The sequence below is a fragment of the Ictalurus punctatus genome, unplaced genomic scaffold (assembly GCF_001660625.3).
Source record: "Ictalurus punctatus breed USDA103 unplaced genomic scaffold, Coco_2.0 tig00163688, whole genome shotgun sequence".
Lineage (NCBI taxonomy): Eukaryota > Metazoa > Chordata > Actinopteri > Siluriformes > Ictaluridae > Ictalurus > Ictalurus punctatus.
The window spans coordinates 29,161-49,004 of record NW_026521168.1 but is presented as its reverse complement, the minus strand read 5'-3'; the positions used below and the strand labels follow the sequence as shown (position 1 = coordinate 49,004).

The 19,844-nt window shown below is 45.4% G+C and overlaps 4 non-coding genes across 4 annotated transcripts; all 4 read left to right on the top strand.

Annotated features, from left to right (window-relative positions):
* Positions 1 to 1,366: 1,366 nt before the first annotated feature.
* Positions 1,367 to 1,438, top strand: trnap-agg (transfer RNA proline (anticodon AGG)). The gene has a single exon. It is a non-coding gene; the product is annotated as a tRNA-Pro (tRNA).
* Positions 1,439 to 4,388: 2,950 nt separating this feature from the next.
* Positions 4,389 to 4,461, top strand: trnap-agg (transfer RNA proline (anticodon AGG)). The gene has a single exon. It is a non-coding gene; the product is annotated as a tRNA-Pro (tRNA).
* Positions 4,462 to 7,404: 2,943 nt separating this feature from the next.
* Positions 7,405 to 7,478, top strand: trnap-cgg (transfer RNA proline (anticodon CGG)). The gene has a single exon. It is a non-coding gene; the product is annotated as a tRNA-Pro (tRNA).
* Positions 7,479 to 11,869: 4,391 nt separating this feature from the next.
* trnap-ugg (transfer RNA proline (anticodon UGG)) lies at positions 11,870 to 11,943 on the top strand. The gene has a single exon. It is a non-coding gene; the product is annotated as a tRNA-Pro (tRNA).
* Positions 11,944 to 19,844: the final 7,901 nt, after the last annotated feature.

Here is a 19,844-nt window from a genome sequence, read left to right as displayed (position 1 = left end):
ACGAGCCCAAGCTTTCCAAGCTGGACGGTCTGTATTCGCTTCTTGCTTTGTTCGTGAGTGATCCAAGAAGGTTCAAATAAGCTTGTCCTTCTGCAGCCGAGCCCAGTTTTGCTCAGTACACCTTTCAGGGAAGCCCATATTTAGGGAACGCCCGTTTGACCACGCAACCCTAGCTGTGTAATAAAACCAGTGCTCAGCCATGTTACTTTGATCTCTAAAGACAAAAGCAAAAATAACTGTAGCGGGCAACCGATACCACTAAATTGAAATGGCTAGGTGGTGACCTAAGCTTGGAGCCATATCGGAAAGGAAAGTAGAACTTTCTAGGATGTCTAGTACTTGTCTATGTTATGACGGGTTGTGCAAGTGGAAATGAACCGAAACAAAAGTACCTTGCAGGTAAACCAGCCTGATGAGGACTTTGGCTTGATGGTCTAGGGGTCTAATTCTAATTTTGGGTGAGAGTGGTCCCCGGGGTTGAAATCCCTAATGAGCCCTTTCCTGCTGTTAACTCGTCGTTCTGTAATCAAGGAAATTTTTTGCTCGTCACCGCAACCGAGCTTCATGACACAGTGAATGTCAAGAGGTTCTCTCTAGCCAGGTTCAAATCCCATACGAGCCCTTGCTTTTGTCTGAACATGCCCTTCTGAATCTGAGGACCGTTTTGCGCAAAACACTATTCAGGGAAGCCCATTTGCAAGGACTCCCCTTTCAGGTTAGTCCTCCCTACTGGTTAGCGCCTTGGAGGACCAACTTCGGTGATGAGAACTTGCAAACTCTCTTCGTCATCACAGCTTTGAAATAAAACCAGTGCTCAACGATATCATATTGATCTCTGAAAAAAACAAAAATATGTGTAGCAGGCACCTATTCCACTACATTGAAACGGTTTTGTGTCATGGACTAAGGTTGAAACAGCCAGATTGGCCGTTTAGCTGGTCGGGCGAGGGATTTGATTCTGACTTTGTGTGTGCGATGTCGCCGGTTGAATTCCTGAATGAGCTCTTACCTTCGTTTTAACTTGTCCCTCTGTAATCGAGGGAACTATAGCTCTTCAATTCAACCGCGATGTAGTTACTCGAACGCCAAGAGCTGTCTGCTTGGTTCTTGCTTGACTGCTTGGTTCTCACGAGTTCTAGCAAGGTGAGAGCTTGCTTGTTTCGCAACTTGCCCTTCTGTAACGAGTTTCATTTTGGTCATACTAGTCACCACGAGCAAGCTATCCGTCATCGTTCACATCTTTCACAGTAATGTCTTGTGCAACCATCTCAAACTATTAGCATGAACCTGCAGAACTGTAAGGACATACATTTGTAGGGTACAGTGGAACACCAGTGGTCCATGGCGCAGCACCGGTGGGCAGTTTGGCTCGTTGGTCTAGTGGTATGATTCTCGCTTAGGGTGCGAGAGGTCCCGGGTTCAAATCCCGGATGAGCCCAAGCGTTATGTGGAATAGTCTACCTCAGGGTTGCTTGGCTGTTTAGTTCATGAGAGGTTCCATTTGCAAATAGGTGCATGTGTTTCTGTGGACTTGTTCTTCCATACCCTTCTCCCCTTTTGCTCTGACACCTTTCAGGGAAGTCCAGCGTCAGGGAAAACCCCTTTCCGGTTTGGTCTCACTATTGGTTAGCATCGTGGAGGGCCAACTTAGGTGACGAGAACTTGTGAACTCTCTACGTCATCACAGCTTTGTAATAAAAACCAGTGCTAACCTGTGCGTGTTTAAATGAACAAAAATAACAGTACGTTGAGGTAAAACAACCAGATAGGCTATTTCACTCGTTGGTCTAGGGGTATGATTCTAATGTTGGGTGAGAGATGTCTCGGGTTGAAATCCCTGATGAGCCCTTACCTTGCAGTTAACTCTTCCTTATGTAATCGAGGAAATTTTTGCTCGTCACCTCAACCGAGCTTCATGATGATCTGGCTGCTTGGCTCTCAAGAGGTTCTCTCCAGAAAGGTTCCAAACCAAGATGAGCCCTTGCTTTTTCCTCAACTTGTCCTTCTGTATCTGAGGGCTGTCGCGCTCGGACACCCACGCCGCAAGCAAGCTATCCATCATCCGTTAGTCCAATGCCATCTTATGATGTCAACAGTCCAGCTCTGATTAAGGACTGTGTTGCTGCTAGTCTGATGATCACAAAAGCCCCTTTTCAGGGTATCCACGCTTTCTACCTTTGGTTTGGTGTCTTGGTGTACCAACTTCGGCTGTAAGAACCAGCAAGCTCTCCGTGTCACAAAACAAGTTTCACAAGATAGTTAGTCCAACGCTGGCCGAAGACCATCTTGTGATGTGAAGAATCCAGCTGTGAATAAGGAGCGCATTTATGCTTGACTGCTTATCACAGAGGCCCTTTTCAGGAATGCAAATTCCAGAAGAAATCATTTTCAGCAACGTTCCAGTAGAGGATGAAAGGAGCATCTTGCACACTAACCACTGAGGACAACGTAAGTTCCGAGTTCCTACCGCTTAATATTGGCTTCCTTTGTGTTCTTTGGATTGTACCTGGAAGTGTCCATCTCTGAATAACAAAAATAACCTAATTCAGACAAAATCACTCTAAAGAGCACTGGTTGGGGATGTCCCCTAGCCAACAGAATGTAGTTGATGGAATTATTGCAGTGGTAATAAATCGTGGCTAAATAAACAACGTTTTTTTTTGTTGTTTGTTTGTTTTTTTTTGCTGGTCATGATAGGGGATAGCTTGTTGGCGACTTTCTGGGGAATCAAAAACCCTGCTTCGGGATATCTCCCATCTCCCAAAACAATTAGTTATAGCCTGTTTGAATAGAGCGAAAGCAGCAAAGCCCTACATAATTTCCTGAAAAAAGCATAGGTGACTTGAAAATTCTAAGAGAGTAATATCTTGTGCAACTACCTCAAAAGTTGAGCGTGAACCCGCCGAACGATAGGGACCTATATTAGCAAGGTATAGTGCCTCGTGGGCTTCGTATGGCTCGTTGGTCTAGGGGTATGATTCTCGCTTTGGGTGCGAGAGGTCCCGGGTTTTATTTTACTCCCGGACGAGCCAAGCTTTCCAAGCTGGACGGTCTGTATTCGCTTCTTGCTTTGTTCGTGAGTGATCCAAGAAGGTTCAAATAAGCTTGTCCTTCTGCAGCCGAGCCCAGTTTTGCTCAGTACACCTTTCAGGGAAGCCCATATTTAGGGAACGCCCGTTTCACCACGCAACCCTAGCTGTGTAATAAAACCAGTGCTCAGCCATGTTACTTTGATCTCTAAAGACAAAAGCAAAAAATAACTGTAGCGGGCACCGATACCACTAAATTGAAATGGCTAGTGTGGTGACCTAAGCTTGGAGCCATATCGGAAAGGAAAGTAGAACTTTCTAGGATGTCTAGTCTTGTCTATGTTATGACGGTTGTGCAAGTGGAAATGAACCGAAACAAAAGTACCTTGAGGTAAACCAGCCTGATGAGGACTTTGGCTTGATGGTCTAGGGGTCTAATTCTAATTTTGGGTGAGAGTGGTCCCGGGTTGAAATCCCTAATGAGCCCTTTCCTTGCTGTTAACTCGTCGTTCTGTAATCAAGGAAATTTTTTGCTCGTCACCGCAACCGAGCTTCATGACACAGTGAATGTCAAGAGGTTCTCTCTAGCCAGGTTCAAATCCCATACGAGCCCTTGCTTTTGTCTGAACATGCCCTTCTGAATCTGAGGACCGTTTTGCGCAAAACACTATTCAGGGAAGCCCATTTGCAAGGACTCCCCTTTCAGGTTTAGTCTCCCTACTGGTTAGCGCCTTGGAGGACCAACTTCGGTGATGAGAACTTGCAAACTCTCTTCGGTCATCACAGCTTTGAAATAAAACCAGTGCTCAACGATATCATATTGATCTCTGAAAAAACAAAAATATGTGTAGCAGGCACCTATTCCACTACATTGAAACGGTTTGTGTCATGGACTAAGGTTGAAACAGCCAGATTGGCCGTTTAGCTGGTCGGGCGAGGATTTGATTCTGACTTTGTGTGTGCGATGTCGCCGGTTGAATTCCTGAATGAGCTCTTACCTTCGTTTTAACTTGTCCCTCTGTAATCGAGGGAACTATAGCTCTTCAATTCAACCGCGATGTAGTTACTCGAACGCCAAGAGCTGTCTGCTTTGTTCTTGCTTGACTGCTTGGTTTCTCACGAGTTCTAGCAAGGTGAGAGCTTGCTTGTTTCGCAACTTGCCCTTCTGTAACAGAGTTTCATTTTGGTCATACTAGTCACCACGAGCAAGCTTATCCGTCATCGTTCACATCTTTCACAGTAATGTCTTGTGCAACCATCTCAAACTATTAGCATGAACCTGCAGAACGGTAAGGACATACATTTGTAGGGTACAGTGGAACACCAGTGGTCCATGGCGCAGCACCAGGTGGGCAGTTTGGCTCGTTGGTCTAGTGGTATGATTCTCGCTTAGGGTGCGAGAGGTTCCCGGGTTCAATCCCCGGATGAGCCCAAGCGTTATGTCGGAATAGTCTACCTCAGGTTGCCTTGGCTGTTTAGTTCATGAGAGGTTCCATTTGCAAATAGGTGCATGTGTTTCTGTGGGACTTGTTCTTCCATACCCTTCTTCCCTTTTGCTCTGACACCTTTCAGGGAAGTCCAGCGTCAGGGACAACCCCTTTCCGGTTTTGGTCTCACTATTGTTAGCATCGTGGAGGGCCAACTTAGGTGACGAGAACTTGTGAACTCTCTACGTCATCACAGCTTTGTAATAAAACCAGTGCTAACCTGTGCGTGTTTAAATGAACAAAAATAACAGTACGTTGAGGTAAAACAACCAGATAGGCTATTTCACTCGTTGGTCTAGGGGTATGATTCTAATGTTGGGTGAGAGATGTCTCGGGTTGAAATCCCTGATGAGCCCTTACCTTGCAGTTAACTCTTCCTTATGTATCGAGGAAATTTTTGCTCGTCACCTCAACCGAGCTTCATGATGATCTGGCTGCTTGGCTCTCAAGAGGTTCTCTCCAGAAAGGTTCCAAACCAAGATGAGCCCTTGCTTTTTCCTCAACTTGTCCTTCTGTATCTGAGGGCTGTCGCGCTCGGACACCCACGCCGCAAGCAAGCTATCCATCATCGTTAGTCCAATGCCATCTTATGATGTCAACAGTCCAGCTCTGATTAAGGACTGTGTTGATGCTAGTCTGATGATCACAAAAGCCCCTTTTCAGGGTATCCACGCTTTCTACCTTGGTTTGGTGTCTTGGTGTACCAACTTCGGCTGTAAGAACCAGCAAGCTCTCCGTGTCACAAAACAAGTTTCACAAGATAGTTAGTCCAACGCTGGCCGAGACCATCTTGTGATGTGAAGAATCCAGCTGTGAATAAGGAGCGCATTTATGCTTGACTGCTTATCACAGAGGCCCTTTTCAGGGAATGCAAATTCCAGAAGAAATCATTTTCAAGCAACGTTCCACGTAGAGGATGAAAGGAGCATCTTGCACACTAACCATGAGGACAACGTAAGTTCCGAGTTCCTACCGCTTAATATTGGCTTCCTTTGTGTTCTTTGGATTGTACCTGGAAGTGTCCATCTCTGAATAACAAAATAACCTAATTCAGACAAAATCACTCTAAAGAGCACTGTTTGGGGATGTCCCTAGCCAACAGAATGTAGTTGATGGAATTATTGCAGTGGTAATAAATCGTGGCTAAATAAACAACGTTTTTTTGTTGTTTGTTTGTTTTTTTTTGCTGGTTATGATAGGGGATAGCTTGTGGCGACTTTCTGGGGAATCAAAAACCCTGCTTCGGGATATCTCCCATCTCCCAAAACAATTAGTTATAGCCCTGTTTGAATAGAGCGAAAGCAGCAAAGCCCTACATAATTTCCTGAAAAAAGCATAGGTGACTTGAAAATTCTAAGAGAGTAATATCTTGTGCAACTACCTCAAAAGTTGAGCGTGAACCCGCCGAACGATAGGGGACCTATATTAGCAAGGTATAGTGCCGTCGTGGGCTTCGTATGGCTCGTTGGTCTAGGGGTATGATTCTCGCTTTGGGTGCGAGAGGTCCCGGGTATTTCACCTCCCGGACGAGCCCAAGCTTTCCAAGCTGGACGGTCTGTATTCGCTTCTTGCTTTGTTCGTGGAGTGATCCAAGAAGGTTCAAATAAGCTTGTCCTTCTGCAGCCGAGCCCAGTTTTGCTCAGTACACCTTTCAGGGAAGCCCATATTTAGGGAACGCCCGTTTTCACCACGCAACCCTAGCTGTGTAATAAAACCAGTGCTCAGCCATGTTACTTTGATCTCTAAAGACAAAAGCAAAAAATAACTGTAGCGGGCCACCGATACACTAAATTGAAATGGCTAGTGTGGTGACCTAAGCTTGGAGCCATATCGGAAAGGAAAGTAGAACTTTCTAGGATGTCTAGTCTTGTCTATGTTATGACGGTTTGTGCAAGTGGAAATGAACCGAAACAAAAGTACCTTGAGGTAAACCAGCCTGATGAGGACTTTGGCTTGATGGTCTAGGGGTATAATTCTAATTTTGGGTGAGAGTGGTCCCGGGTTGAAATCCCTAATGAGCCCTTTCCTTGCTGTTAACTCGTCGTTCTGTAATCAAGGAAATTTTTTGCTCGTCACCGCAACCGAGCTTCATGACACAGTGAATGTCAAGAGGTTCTCTCTAGCCAGGTTCAAATCCCATACGAGCCCTTGCTTTTGTTCTGAACATGCCCTTCTGAATCTGAGGACCGTTTTGCGCAAAACACTATTCAGGGAAGCCCATTTGCAAGGACTCCCCTTTCAGGTTTAGTCCTCCCTACTGGTTAGCGCCTTGGAGGACCAACTTCGGTGATGAGAACTTGCAAACTCTCTTCGTCATCACAGCTTTGAAATAAAACCAGTGCTCAACGATATCATATTGATCTCTGAAAAAAACAAAAATATGTGTAGCAGGCACCTATTCCACTACATTGAAACGGTTTGTGTCATGGACTAAGGTTGAAACAGCCAGATTTGGCCGTTTAGCTGGTCGGGCGAGGGATTTGATTCTGACTTTGTGTGTGAGATGTCGCCGGTTGAATTCCTGAACCTTCGTTTAACTTGTCCCTCTGTAATCGAGGGAACTATAGCTCTTCAATTCAACCGCGATGTAGTTACTCGAACGCCAAGAGCTGTCATGCTTGGTTCTTGCTTGACTGCTTGGTTCTCACGAGTTCTAGCAAGGTGAGAGCTTGCTTGTTTCGCAACTTGCCCTTCTGTAACAGAGTTTCATTTTGGTCATACTAGTCACCACGAGCAAGCTATCCGTTCATCGTTCACATCTTTCACAGTAATATCTTGTGCACCATCTCAAACTATTAGCATGAACCTGCAGAACTGTAAGGACATACATTTGTAGGGTACAGTGGAACACCAGTGGTCCATGGCTGCAGTCACTCGGTGGGCAGTTTGGCTCGTTGGTCTAGTGGTATGATTTCTCGCTCTCGGGTGCGAGAGGTCCCGGGTTCAAATCCCGGATGAGCCCAAGCGTTATGTGGAATAGTCTACCTCAGGGTTGCCTTGGCTGTTTAGTTCATGAGAGGTTCCATTTGCAAATAGGTGCATGTGTTTCTGTGGACTTGTCTTCCATACCCTTCTTCCCCTTTTGCTTCTGACACCTTTCAGGAAGTCCAGCGTCAGGGAAAACCCCTTTCCGGTTGGTCTCACTATTGGTTAGCATCGTGGAGGGCCAACTTAGGTGACGAGAACTTGTGAACTCTCTACGTCATCACAGCTTTGTAATAAAACCAGTGCTAACCTGTGCGTGTTTAAATGAACAAAAATAACAGTACGTTGAGGTAAAACAACCAGATAGGCTATTTCACTCGTTGGTCTAGGGGTATGATTTCTAATGTTGGGTGAGAGATGTCTCGGGTTGAAATCCCTGATGAGCCCTTACCTTGCAGTTAACTCTTCCTTATGTAATCGAGGAAATTTTTGCTCGTCACCTCAACCGAGCTTCATGATGATCTGGCTGCTTGGCTCTCAAGAGGTTCTCTCCAGAAAGGTTCCAAACCAAGATGAGCCCTTGCTTTTTCCTCAACTTGTCCTTCTGTATCTGAGGGCTGTCGCGCTCGGACACCCACGCCGCAAGCAAGCTATCCATCATCGTTAGTCCAATGCCATCTTATGATGTCAACAGTCCAGCTCTGATTAAGGACTGTGTTGCTGCTAGTCTGATGATCACAAAAGCCCCTTTTCAGGGTATCCACGCTTTCTACCTTTGGTTTGGTGTCTTGGTGTACCAACTTCGGCTGTAAGAACCAGCAAGCTCTCCGTGTCACAAAACAAGTTTCACAAGATAGTTAGTCCAACGCTGGCCGAGACCATCTTGTGATGTGAAGAATCCAGCTGTGAATAAGGAGCGCATTTATGCTTGACTGCTTATCACAGAGGCCCTTTTCAGGGAATGCAAATTCCAGAAGAAATCATTTTCAGCAACGTTTCCAGTAGAGGATGAAAGGAGCATCTTGCACACTAACCACTGAGGACAACGTAAGTTCCGAGTTCCTACCGCTTAATATTGGCTTCCTTTGTGTTCTTTGGATTGTACCTGGAAGTGTCCATCTTCTGAATAACAAAAATAACCTAATTCAGGACAAAATCACTCTAAAGAGCACTGGTTGGGGATGTCCCCTAGCCAACAGAATGTAGTTGATGGAATTATTGCAGTGGTAATAAATCGTGGCTAATAAACAACGTTTTTTTTGTTGTTTTGTTTTTTTTTTTTTTGCTGGTTATGATAGGGGATAGCTTGTTGCGACTTTCTGGGGAATCAAAACCCTGCTTCGGGATATCTCCCATCTCCCAAAACAATTAGTTATAGCCCTGTTTGAATAGAGCGAAAGCAGCAAAGCCCTACATAATTCCTGAAAAAAGCATAGGTGACTTGAAAATTCTAAGAGAGTAATATCTTGTGCAACTACCTCAAAGTTGAGCGTGAACCCGCCGAACGATAGGGACCTATATTAGCAAGGTATAGTGCCTCGTGGGCTTCGTATGGCTCGTTGGTCTAGGGGTATGATTCTCGCTTTGGGTGCGAGAGGTCCCGGGTTTTATTTACTCCCGGACGAGCCCAAGCTTTCCAAGCTGGACGGTCTGTATTCGCTTCTTGCTTTGTTCGTGAGTGATCCAAGAAGGTTCAAATAAGCTTGTCCTTCTGCAGCCGAGCCCAGTTTTTGCTCAGTACACCTTTCAGGGAAGCCCATATTTAGGGAACGCCCGTTTCACCACGCAACCCTAGCTGTGTAATAAAACCAGTGCTCAGCCATGTTACTTTGATCTCTAAAGACAAAAGCAAAAAATAACTGTAGCGGGCACCGATACCACTAAATTGAAATGGCTAGTGTGGTGACCTAAGCTTGGAGCCATATCGGAAAGGAAAGTAGAACTTTCTAGGATGTCTAGTCTTGTCTATGTTATGACGGTTGTGCAAGTGGAAATGAACCGAAACAAAAGTACCTTGAGGTAAACAGCCTGATGAGGACTTTGGCTTGATGGTCTAGGGGTATAATTCTAATTTTGGGTGAGAGTGGTCCCGGGTTGAAATCCCTAATGAGCCCTTTCCTTGCTGTTAAACTCGTCGTTCTGTAATCAAGGAAATTTTTTGCTCGTCACCGCAACCGAGCTTCATGACACAGTGAATGTCAAGAGGTTCTCTCTAGCAGGTTCAAATCCCATACGAGCCCTTGCTTTTGTCTGAACATGCCCTTCTGAATTCTGAGGACCGTTTTGCACAAAACACTATTCAGGGAAGCCCATTTGAAGGGACTCCCCTTTCAGGTTTAGTCTCCCTACTGGTTAGCGCCTTGGAGGACCAACTTCGGTGATGAGAACTTGCAAACTCTCTTCGTCATCACAGCTTTGAAATAAAACCAGTGCTCAACGATATCATATTGATCTCTGAAAAAAAACAAAAATATGTGTAGCAGGCACCTATTCCACTACATTGAAACGGTTTGTGTCATGGACTAAGGTTGAAACAGCCAGGATTGGCCGTTTAGCTGGTCGGGCGAGGGATTTGATTCTGACTTTGTGTGTGAGATGTCGCCGGTTGAAATCCTGAAATGAGCTCTTACTGCTCTTCAATTCAACCGCGATGTAGTTACTCGAACGCCAAGAGCTGTCTGCTTGGTTCTTGCTTGACTGCTTGGTTCTCACGAGTTCTAGCAAGGTGAGAGCTTGCTTGTTTTCGCAACTTGCCCTTCTGTAACAGAGTTTCATTTGGTCATACTAGTCCACCACGAGCAAGCTATCCGTCATCGTTCACATCTTTCACAGTAATATCTTGTGAACCATCTCAAACTATTAGCATGAACCTGCAGAACTGTAAGGGACATACATTTGTAGGGTACAGTGGAACACCAGTGGTCCATGGTCCATGGTGCAGCACCGGTGGGCAGTTTGGGCCAGGTTCCATTTGCAAATAGGTTGCATGTGTTTCTGTGGACTTGTTCTTCCATACCCTGCTTCCCTTTTGCTCTGACACCTTTCAGGGAAGTCCAGCGTCAGGGACAACCCCTTTCTCCGGTTTTGGTCTCACTATTGGTTAGCATCGTGGAGGGCCAACTTAGGTGACGAGAACTTGTGAACTCTCTACGTCATCACAGCTTTGTAATAAAACCAGTGCTAACCTGTGCGTGTTTAAATGAACAAAAATACAGACGTTGAGGTAAAACAACCAGATAGGCTATTTCACTCGTTGGTCTAGGGGTATGATTCTAATGTTGGTGAGAGATGTCTCGGGTTGAAATCCTGATGAGCCCTTACCTTGCAGTTAACTCTTCCTTATGTAATCGAGGAAATTTTTTGCTCGTCACCTCAACCGAGCTTCATGATGATCTGGCTGCTTGGCTCTCAAGAGGTTCTCTCCAGAAAGGTTCCAAACCAAGATGAGCCCTTGCTTTTTCCTCAACTTGTCCTTCTGTATCTGAGGGCTGTCGCGCTCGGACACCCACGCCGCAAGCAAGCTATCCATCATCGTTAGTCCAATGCCATCTTATGATGTCAACAGTCCAGCTCTGATTAAGGACTGTGTTGATGCTAGTCTGATGATCACAAAAGCCCCTTTTCAGGGTATCCACGCTTTCTACCTTGGTTTGGTGTCTTGGTGTACCAACTTCGGCTGTAAGAACCAGCAAGCTCTCCGTGTCACAAAAACAAGTTTCACAAGATAGTTAGTCCAACGCTGGCCGAGACCATCTTGTGATGTGAAGAATCCAGCTGTGAATAAGGAGCGCATTTATGCTTGACTGCTTATCACAGGGCCCTTTTCAGGAATGCAAATTCCAGAAGAAATCATTTTCAGCAAACGTTCCAGATAGAGGATGAAAGGAGCATCTTGCACACTAACCATGAGGACAACGTAAGTTCCGATTCCTACCGCTTAATATTGGCTTCCTTTGTGTTCTTTGGATTGTACCTGGAAGTGTCCATCTCTGAATAACAAAAATAACCTAATTCAGACAAAATCACTCTAAAGAGCACTGGTTGGGGATGTCCCCTAGCCAACAGAATGTAGTTGATGGAATTATTGCAGTGGTAATAAATCGTGGCTAAATAAACAACGTTTTTTTTTGTTGTTTGTTTTTTTTTTTTTTGCTGTGATGATAGGGGATAGCTTGTTGCGACTTTCTGGGAATCAAAAACCCTGCTTCGGGATATCTCCCATCTTCCCCAAAAACAATTAGTTATAGCCCTGTTTGAATAGAGCGAAAGCAGCAAAGCCCTACATAATTCCTGAAAAAAGCATAGGTGACTTGAAAATTCTAAGAGAGTAATATTCTTTGTGCAACTACCTCAAAAGTTGAGCGTGAACCCCGCCCCGAACGATAGGGACCTATATTAGCAAGGTATAGTGCCTCGTGGGCTTCGTATGGCTCGTTGGTCTAGGGGTATGATTCTCGCTTTGGGTGCGAGAGGTCCCGGGTTCAATTTTCTCGGACGAGCCCAAGCTTTCCAAGCTGGACGGTCTGTATTCGCTTCTTGCTTTGCTCGTGAGTGATCCAAGAAGGTTCAAATAAGCTTGTCCTTCTGCAGCCGAGCCCAGTTTTGCTCAGTACACCTTTCAGGGAAGCCCATATTTAGGGAACGCCCGTTTCACCACGCAACCCTAGCTGTGTAATAAAACCAGTGCTCAGCCATGTTACTTTGATCTCTAAAGACAAAAGCAAAAAATAACTGTAGCGGGCACCGATACCACTAAATTGAAATGGCTAGTGTGGTGACCTAAGCTTGGAGCCATATCGGAAAGGAAAGTAGAACTTTCTAGGATGTCTAGTCTTGTCTATGTTATGACGGTTGTGCAAGTGGAAATGAACCGAAACAAAAGTACCTTGAGGTAAACCAGCCTGATGAGGACTTTGGCTTGATGGTCTAGGGGTCTAATTCTAATTTTGGGTGAGAGTGGTCCGGGTTGAAATCCCTAATGAGCCCTTTCCTTGCTGTTAACTCGTCGTTCTGTAATCAAGGAAATTTTTTGCTCGTCACCGCAACCGAGCTTCATGACACAGTGAATGTCAAGAGGTTCTCTCTAGCCAGGTTCAAATCCCATACGAGCCCTTGCTTTTGTCTGAACATGCCCTTCTGAATCTGAGGACCGTTTTGCGCAAAACACTATTCAGGGAAGCCCATTTGCAAGGACTCCCCTTTCAGGTTTAGTCTCCCTACTGGTTAGCGCCTTGGAGGACCAACTTCGGTGATGAGAACTTGCAAACTCTCTTCGTCATCACAGCTTTGAAATAAAACCAGTGCTCAACGATATCATATTGATCTCTGAAAAAAACAAAAATATGTGTAGCAGGCACCTATTCCACTACATTGAAACGGTTTGTGTCATGGACTAAGGTTGAAACAGCCAGATTGGCCGTTTAGCTGGTCGGGCGAGGGATTTGATTCTGACTTTGTGTGTGAGATGTCGCCGGTTGAAATCCTGAATGAGCTCTTACTGCTCTTCAATTCAACCGCGATGTAGTTACTCGAACGCCAAGAGCTGTCTGCTGGGTTCTTGCTTGACTGCTTGGTTCTCACGAGTTCTAACAAGGTGAGAGCTTGCTTGTTTCGCAACTTGCCCTTCTGTAACAGAGTTTCATTTTGGTCATACTAGTCACCACGAGCAAGCTTTCCGTCATCGTTCACATCTTTCACAGTAATGTCTTGTGCAACCATCTCAAACTATTAGCATGAACCTGCAGAACTGTAAGGACATACATTTGTAGGGTACAGTGGAACACCAGTGGTCCATGGTCCATGGTGCAGCACCGGTGGGCAGTTTGGGCAGGTTCCATTTGCAAATAGGTGCATGTGTTTCTGTGGACTTGTTCTTCCATACCCTGCTTCCCTTTTGCTCTGACACCTTTCAGGGAAGTCCAGCGTCAGGGACAACCCCTTTCCGGTTTGGTCTCACTATTGGTTAGCATCGTGGAGGGCCAACTTAGGTGACGAGAACTTGTGAACTCTCTACGTCATCACAGCTTTGTAATAAAACCAGTGCTAACCTGTGCGTGTTTAAATGAACAAAAATAACAGTACGTTGAGGTAAAACAACCAGATAGGCTATTTCACTCGTTGGTCTAGGGGTATGATTCTAATGTTGGGTGAGAGATGTCTCGGGTTGAAATCCCTGATGAGCCCTTACCTTGCAGTTAACTCTTCCTTATGTAATCGAGGAAATTTTTGCTCGTCACCTCAACCGAGCTTCATGATGATCTGGCTGCTTGGCTCTCAAGAGGTTCTCTCCAGAAAGGTTCCAAACCAAGATGAGCCCTTGCTTTTTCCTCAACTTGTCCTTCTGTATCTGAGGGCTGTCGCGCTCGGACACCCACGCCGCAAGCAAGCTATCCATCATCGTTAGTCCAATGCCATCTTATGATGTCAACAGTCCAGCTCTGATTAAGGACTGTGTTGCTGCTAGTCTGATGATCACAAAAGCCCCTTTTCAGGGTATCCACGCTTTCTACCTTTGGTTTGGTGTCTTGGTGTACCAACTTCGGCTGTAAGAACCAGCAAGCTCTCCGTGTCACAAAACAAGTTTCACAAGATAGTTAGTCCAACGCTGGCCGAGACCATCTTGTGATGTGAAGAATCCAGCTGTGAATAAGGAGCGCATTTATGCTTGACTGCTTATCACAAGAGGCCCTTTTCAGGGAATGCAAATTCCAGAAGAAATCATTTTCAGCAACGTTCCAGTAGAGGATGAAAGGAGCATCTTGCACACTAACCATGAGGACAACGTAAGTTCCGAGTTTCCTACCGCTTAATATTGGGCTTCCTTTGTGTTCTTTGGATTGTACCTGGAAGTGTCCATCTCTGAATAACAAAAATAACCTAATTCAGGACAAAAATCACTCTAAAGAGCACTGGTTGGGGATGTCCCCTAGCCAACAGAATGTAGTTGATGGAATTATTGCAGTGGTAATAAATCGTGGCTAAATAAACAACGTTTTTTTTTGTTGTTTGTTTTTTTTTTTTTGCTGGCTTATGATAGGGGATAGCTTGTTGCGACTTTCTGGGGAATCAAAAACCCTGCTGTCGGGATATCTCCCATCTCTCCCAAAACAATTAGTTATAGCCCTGTTTGAATAGAGCGAAAGCAGCAAAGCCCTACATAATTCCTGAAAAAGCATAGGTGACTGAAAATTCTAAGAGAGTAATATCTTGTGCAACTACCTCAAAAGTTGAGCGTGAACCCGCCGAACGATAGGGACCTATATTAGCAAGGTATAGTGCCTCGTGGGCTTTCGTATGGCTCGTTGGTCTAGGGTATGATTCTCGCTTTGGGTGCGAGAGGTCCCGGGTTCAACTCCTCGGACGAGCCCAAGCTTTCCAAGCTGGACGGTCCTGTATTCGCTTCTTGCTTTGTTCGTGAGTGATCCAAGAAGGTTCAAATAAGCTTGTCCTTCTGCAGCCGAGCCCAGTTTTGCTCAGTACACCTTTCAGGGAAGCCCATATTTAGGGAACGCCCGTTTCACCACGCAACCCTAGCTGTGTAATAAACCAGTGCTCAGCCATGTTACTTTGATCTCTAAAGACAAAAGCAAAAATAACTGTAGCGGGCACCGATACCACTAAATTGAAATGGCTAGTGTGGTGACCTAAGCTTGGAGCCATATCGGAAAGGAAAGTAGAACTTTCTAGGATGTCTAGTCTTGTCTATGTTATGACGGTTGTGCAAGTGGAAATGAACCGAAACAAAAGTACCTTGAGGTAAACCAGCCTGATGAGACTTTGGCTTGATGGTCTAGGGGTCTAATTCTAATTTTGGGTGAGAGTGGTCCCGGGTTGAAATCCCTAATGAGCCCTTTCCTTGCTGTTAACTCGTCGTTCTGTAATCAAGGAAATTTTTTTGCTCGTCACCGCAACCGAGCTTCATGACACAGTGAATGTTCAAGAGGTTCTCTCTAGCCAGGTTCAAATCCCATACGAGCCCTTGCTTTTGTCTGAACATGCCCTTCTGAATCTGAGGACCGTTTTGCGCAAAACACTATTCAGGGAAGCCCATTTGCAAGGACTCCCCTTTCAGGTTTAGTCTCCCTACTGGTTAGCGCCTTGGAGGGACCAACTTCGGTGATGAGAACTTGCAAACTCTCTTCGTCATCACAGCTTTGAAATAAAACCAGTGCTCAACGGATATTCATATTGATCTCTGAAAAAAACAAAATATGTGTAGCAGGCACCTATTCCACTACATTGAAACGGTTTTGTGTCATGGACTAAGGTTGAAACAGCAGATTGGCCGTTTAGCTGGTCGGGCGAGGGATTTGATTCTGACTTTGTGTGTGAGATGTCGCCGGTGAAATCCTAGAATGAGCTCTTACTGCTCTTCAATTCAACCGCGATGTAGTTACTCGAACGCCAAGAGCTGTACTGCTCTGGTTCTTGCTTGACTGCTTGGTTCTCACGAGTTCTAACAAGGTGAGAGCTTGCTTGTTTCGCAACTTGCCCTTCTGTAACAGAGTTTCATTTTGGTCATACTAGTCACCACGAGCAAGCTTTCCGTCATCGTTCACATCTTTCACAGTAATGTCTTGTGCAACCATCTCAAACTATTAGCATGAACCTGCAGAACTGTAAGGACATACATTTGTAGGGTTACAGTGGAACACCAGTGGTCCATGGTCCATGGTGCAGCAACGTGTGGCAGTTTGGGCAGGTTCCATTTGCAAATAGGTGCATGTTGTTTCTGTGGACTTGTTCTTCCATACCCCTGCTTCCCTTTTGCTCTGACAACCTTTCAGGGAAGTCCAGCGTCAGGGACAAACCCCTTTCCGGTTTGGTCTCACTATTGGTTAGCATCGTGGAGGGCCAACTTAGGTGACGAGAACTTGTGAACTCTCTACGTCATCACAGCTTTGTAATAAAACCAGTGCTAACCTGTGCGTGTTTAAATGAACAAAAATAACAGTACGTTGAGGTAAAACAACCAGATAGGCTATTTCACTCGTTGGTCTAGGGGTATGATTCTAATGTTGGGTGAGAGATGTCTCGGGTTGAAATCCCTGATGAGCCCTTACCTTGCAGTTAACTCTTCCTTATGTAATCGAGGAAATTTTTGCTCGTCACCTCAACCGAGCTTCATGATGATCTGGCTGCTTGGCTCTCAAGAGGTTCTCTCCAGAAAGGTTCCAAACCAAGATGAGCCCTTGCTTTTTCCTCAACTTGTCCTTCTGTATCTGAGGGCTGTCGCGCTCGGACACCCACGCCGCAAGCAAGCTATCCATCATCGTTAGTCCAATGCCATCTTATGATGTCAACAGTCCAGCTCTGATTAAGGACTGTGTTGCTGCTAGTCTGATGATCACAAAAGCCCCTTTTCAGGGTATCCACGCTTTCTACCTCTTGGTTTGGTGTCTTGGTGTACCAACTTCGGCTGTAAGAACCAGCAAGCTCTCCGTGTCACAAAACAAGTTTCACAAGATAGTTAGTCCAACGCTGGCCGAGACCATCTTGTGATGTGAAGAATCCAGCTGTGAATAAGGAGCGCATTTATGCTTGACTGCTTATCACAGAGGCCCTTTTCAGGGAATGCAAATTCCAGAAGAAATCATTTTCAGCAACGTTTCCAGTAGAGGATGAAAGGAGCATCTTGCACACTAACCATGAGGACAACGTAAGTTCCGAGTTCCTACCGCTTAATATTGGCTTCCTTTGTGTTCTTTGGATTGTACCTGGAAGTGTCCATCTCTGAATAACAAAAATAACCTAATTCAGACAAAATCACTCTAAAGAGCACTGGTTGGGGATGTCCCCTAGCCAACAGAATGTAGTTGATGGAATTATTGCAGTGGTAATAAATCGTGGCTAAATAAACAACGTTTTTTTTTTTGTTGTTTGTTTTTTTTTTTTTTTGCTGGTTATGATAGGGGATAGCTTGTTGCGACTTTCTGGGGAATCAAAACCCTGCTTCGGGATATCTCCCATCTCCCCAAAACAATAGTTATAGTCCCTGTTTGAATAGAGCGAAAGCAGCAAAGCCCTACATAATTCCTGAAAAAAGCATAGGTGACTTGAAAATTCTAAGAGAGTAATATCTTGTGCAACTACCTTCAAAAGTTGAGCGTGAACCCGCCCGAACGATAGGGACCTATATTAGCAAGGTATCAGTGCCTCGTGGGCTTCGTATGGCTCGTTGGTCTAGGGGTATGATTCTCGCTTTGGGTGCGAGAGGTCCCGGGTTTTATTACTCCCGGACGAGCCCAAGCTTTCCAAGCTGGACGGTCTGTATTCGCTTCTTGCTTTGCTTCGTGAGTGATCCAAGAAGGTTCAAATAAGCTTGTCCTTCTGCAGCCGAGCCCAGTTTTGCTCAGTACACCTTTCAGGGAAGCCCATATTTAGGGAACGCCCGTTTCACCACGCAACCCTAGCTGTGTAATAAAACCAGTGCTCAGCCATGTTACTTTGATCTCTAAAGACAAAAGCAAAAAATAACTGTAGCGGGCACCGATACCACTAATTGAAATGGCTAGTGTGGTGACCTAAGCTTGGAGCCATATCGGAAAGGAAAGTAGAACTTTCTAGGATGTCTAGTCTTGTCTATGTTATGACGGTTGTGCAAGTGGAAATGAACCCGAAACAAAAGTACCTTGAGGTAAACCAGCCTGATGAGGACTTTGGCTTGATGGTCTAGGGTCTAATTCTAATTTTGGGTGAGAGTGGTCCCGGGTTGAAATCCCTAATGAGCCCTTTCCTTGCTGTTAACTCGTCGTTCTGTAATCAAGGAAATTTTTTGCTCGTCACCGCAACCGAGCTTCATGACACAGTGAATGTCAAGAGGTTCTCTCTAGCCAGGTTCAAATCCCATACGAGCCCTTGCTTTTGTCTGAACATGCCCTTCTGAATCTGAGGACCGTTTTGCCGCAAAACACTATTCAGGGAAGCCCATTTGCAAGGACTCCCTTTCAGGTTTAGTCTCCCTACTGGTTAGCGCCTTGGAGGACCAACTTCGGTGATGAGAACTTGCAAACTCTCTTCGTCATCACAGCTTTGAAATAAAACCACGTGCTCAACGATATCATATTGATCTCTGAAAAAACAAAAATATGTGTAGCAGGCACCTATTCCACTACATTGAAACGGTTTTGTGTCATGGACTAAGGTTTGAAACAGCCAGATGGCGTTTAGCTGGTCGGGCGAGGATTTGATTCTTGACTTTGTGTGTGAGATGTCGCGGTTGAAATCCTGAATGAGCTCTACTGCTCTCAAATTCAACCGCGATGTAGTTACTCGAACGCCAAGAGCTGTATGCTTGGTTCTTGCTTGACTGCTGGTTCTCACGAGTTCTAACAAGGTGAGAGCTTGCTTGTTTCGCAACTTGCCCTTCTGTAACAGAGTTTCATTTTGGTCATACTAGTCACCACGAGCAAGCTTTCCGTCATCGTTCACATCTTTCACAGTAATGTCTTGTGCAACCATCTCAAACTATTAGCATGAACCTGCAGAACTGTAAGGACATACATTTGTAGGGTACAGTGGAACACCAGTGGTCCATGGTCCATGGTGCAGCACCGGTGGGCAGTTTGGGCAGGTTCCATTTGCAAATAGGTGCATGTGTTTCTGTGGACTTGTTCTTCCATACCCTGCTTCCCTTTTGCTCTGACACCTTTCAGGGAAGTCCAGCGTCAGGGACAACCCCTTTCCGGTTTGGTCTCACTATTGGTTAGCATCGTGGAGGGCCAACTTAGGTGACGAGAACTTGTGAACTCTCTACGTCATCACAGCTTTGTAATTAAAACCAGTGCTAACCTGTGCGTGTTTAAATGAACAAAAATAACAGTACGTTGAGGTAAAACAACCAGATAGGCTATTTCACTCGTTGTCTAGGGGTATGATTCTAATGTTGGGTGAGAGATGTCTCGGGTTGAAATCCCTGATGAGCCCTTACCTTGCAGTTAACTCTTCCTTATGTAATCGAGGAAATTTTTTGCTCGTCACCTCAACCGAGCTTCATGATGATCTGGCTGCTTGGCTCTCAAGAGGTTCTCTCCAGGAAAGGTTCCAAACCAAGATGAGCCCTTGCTTTTTCCTCAACTTGTCTTCTGTATCTGAGGGCTGTCGCGCTCGGACACCCACGCCGCAAGCAAGCTATCCATCATCGTTAGTCCAATGCCATCTTATGATGTCAACAGTCCCAGCTCTGATTAAGGACTGTGTTGCTGCTAGTCTGATGATCACAAAAGCCCCTTTTCAGGGTATCCACGCTTTCTACCTTTGGTTTGGTGTCTTGGTGTACCAACTTCGGCTGTAAGAACCAGCAAGCTCTCCGTGTCACAAAACAAGTTTCACAAGATAGTTAGTCCAACGCTGGACGAGGACCATCTTGTGATGTGTAAGAATCCAGCTGTGAATAAGGAGCGCA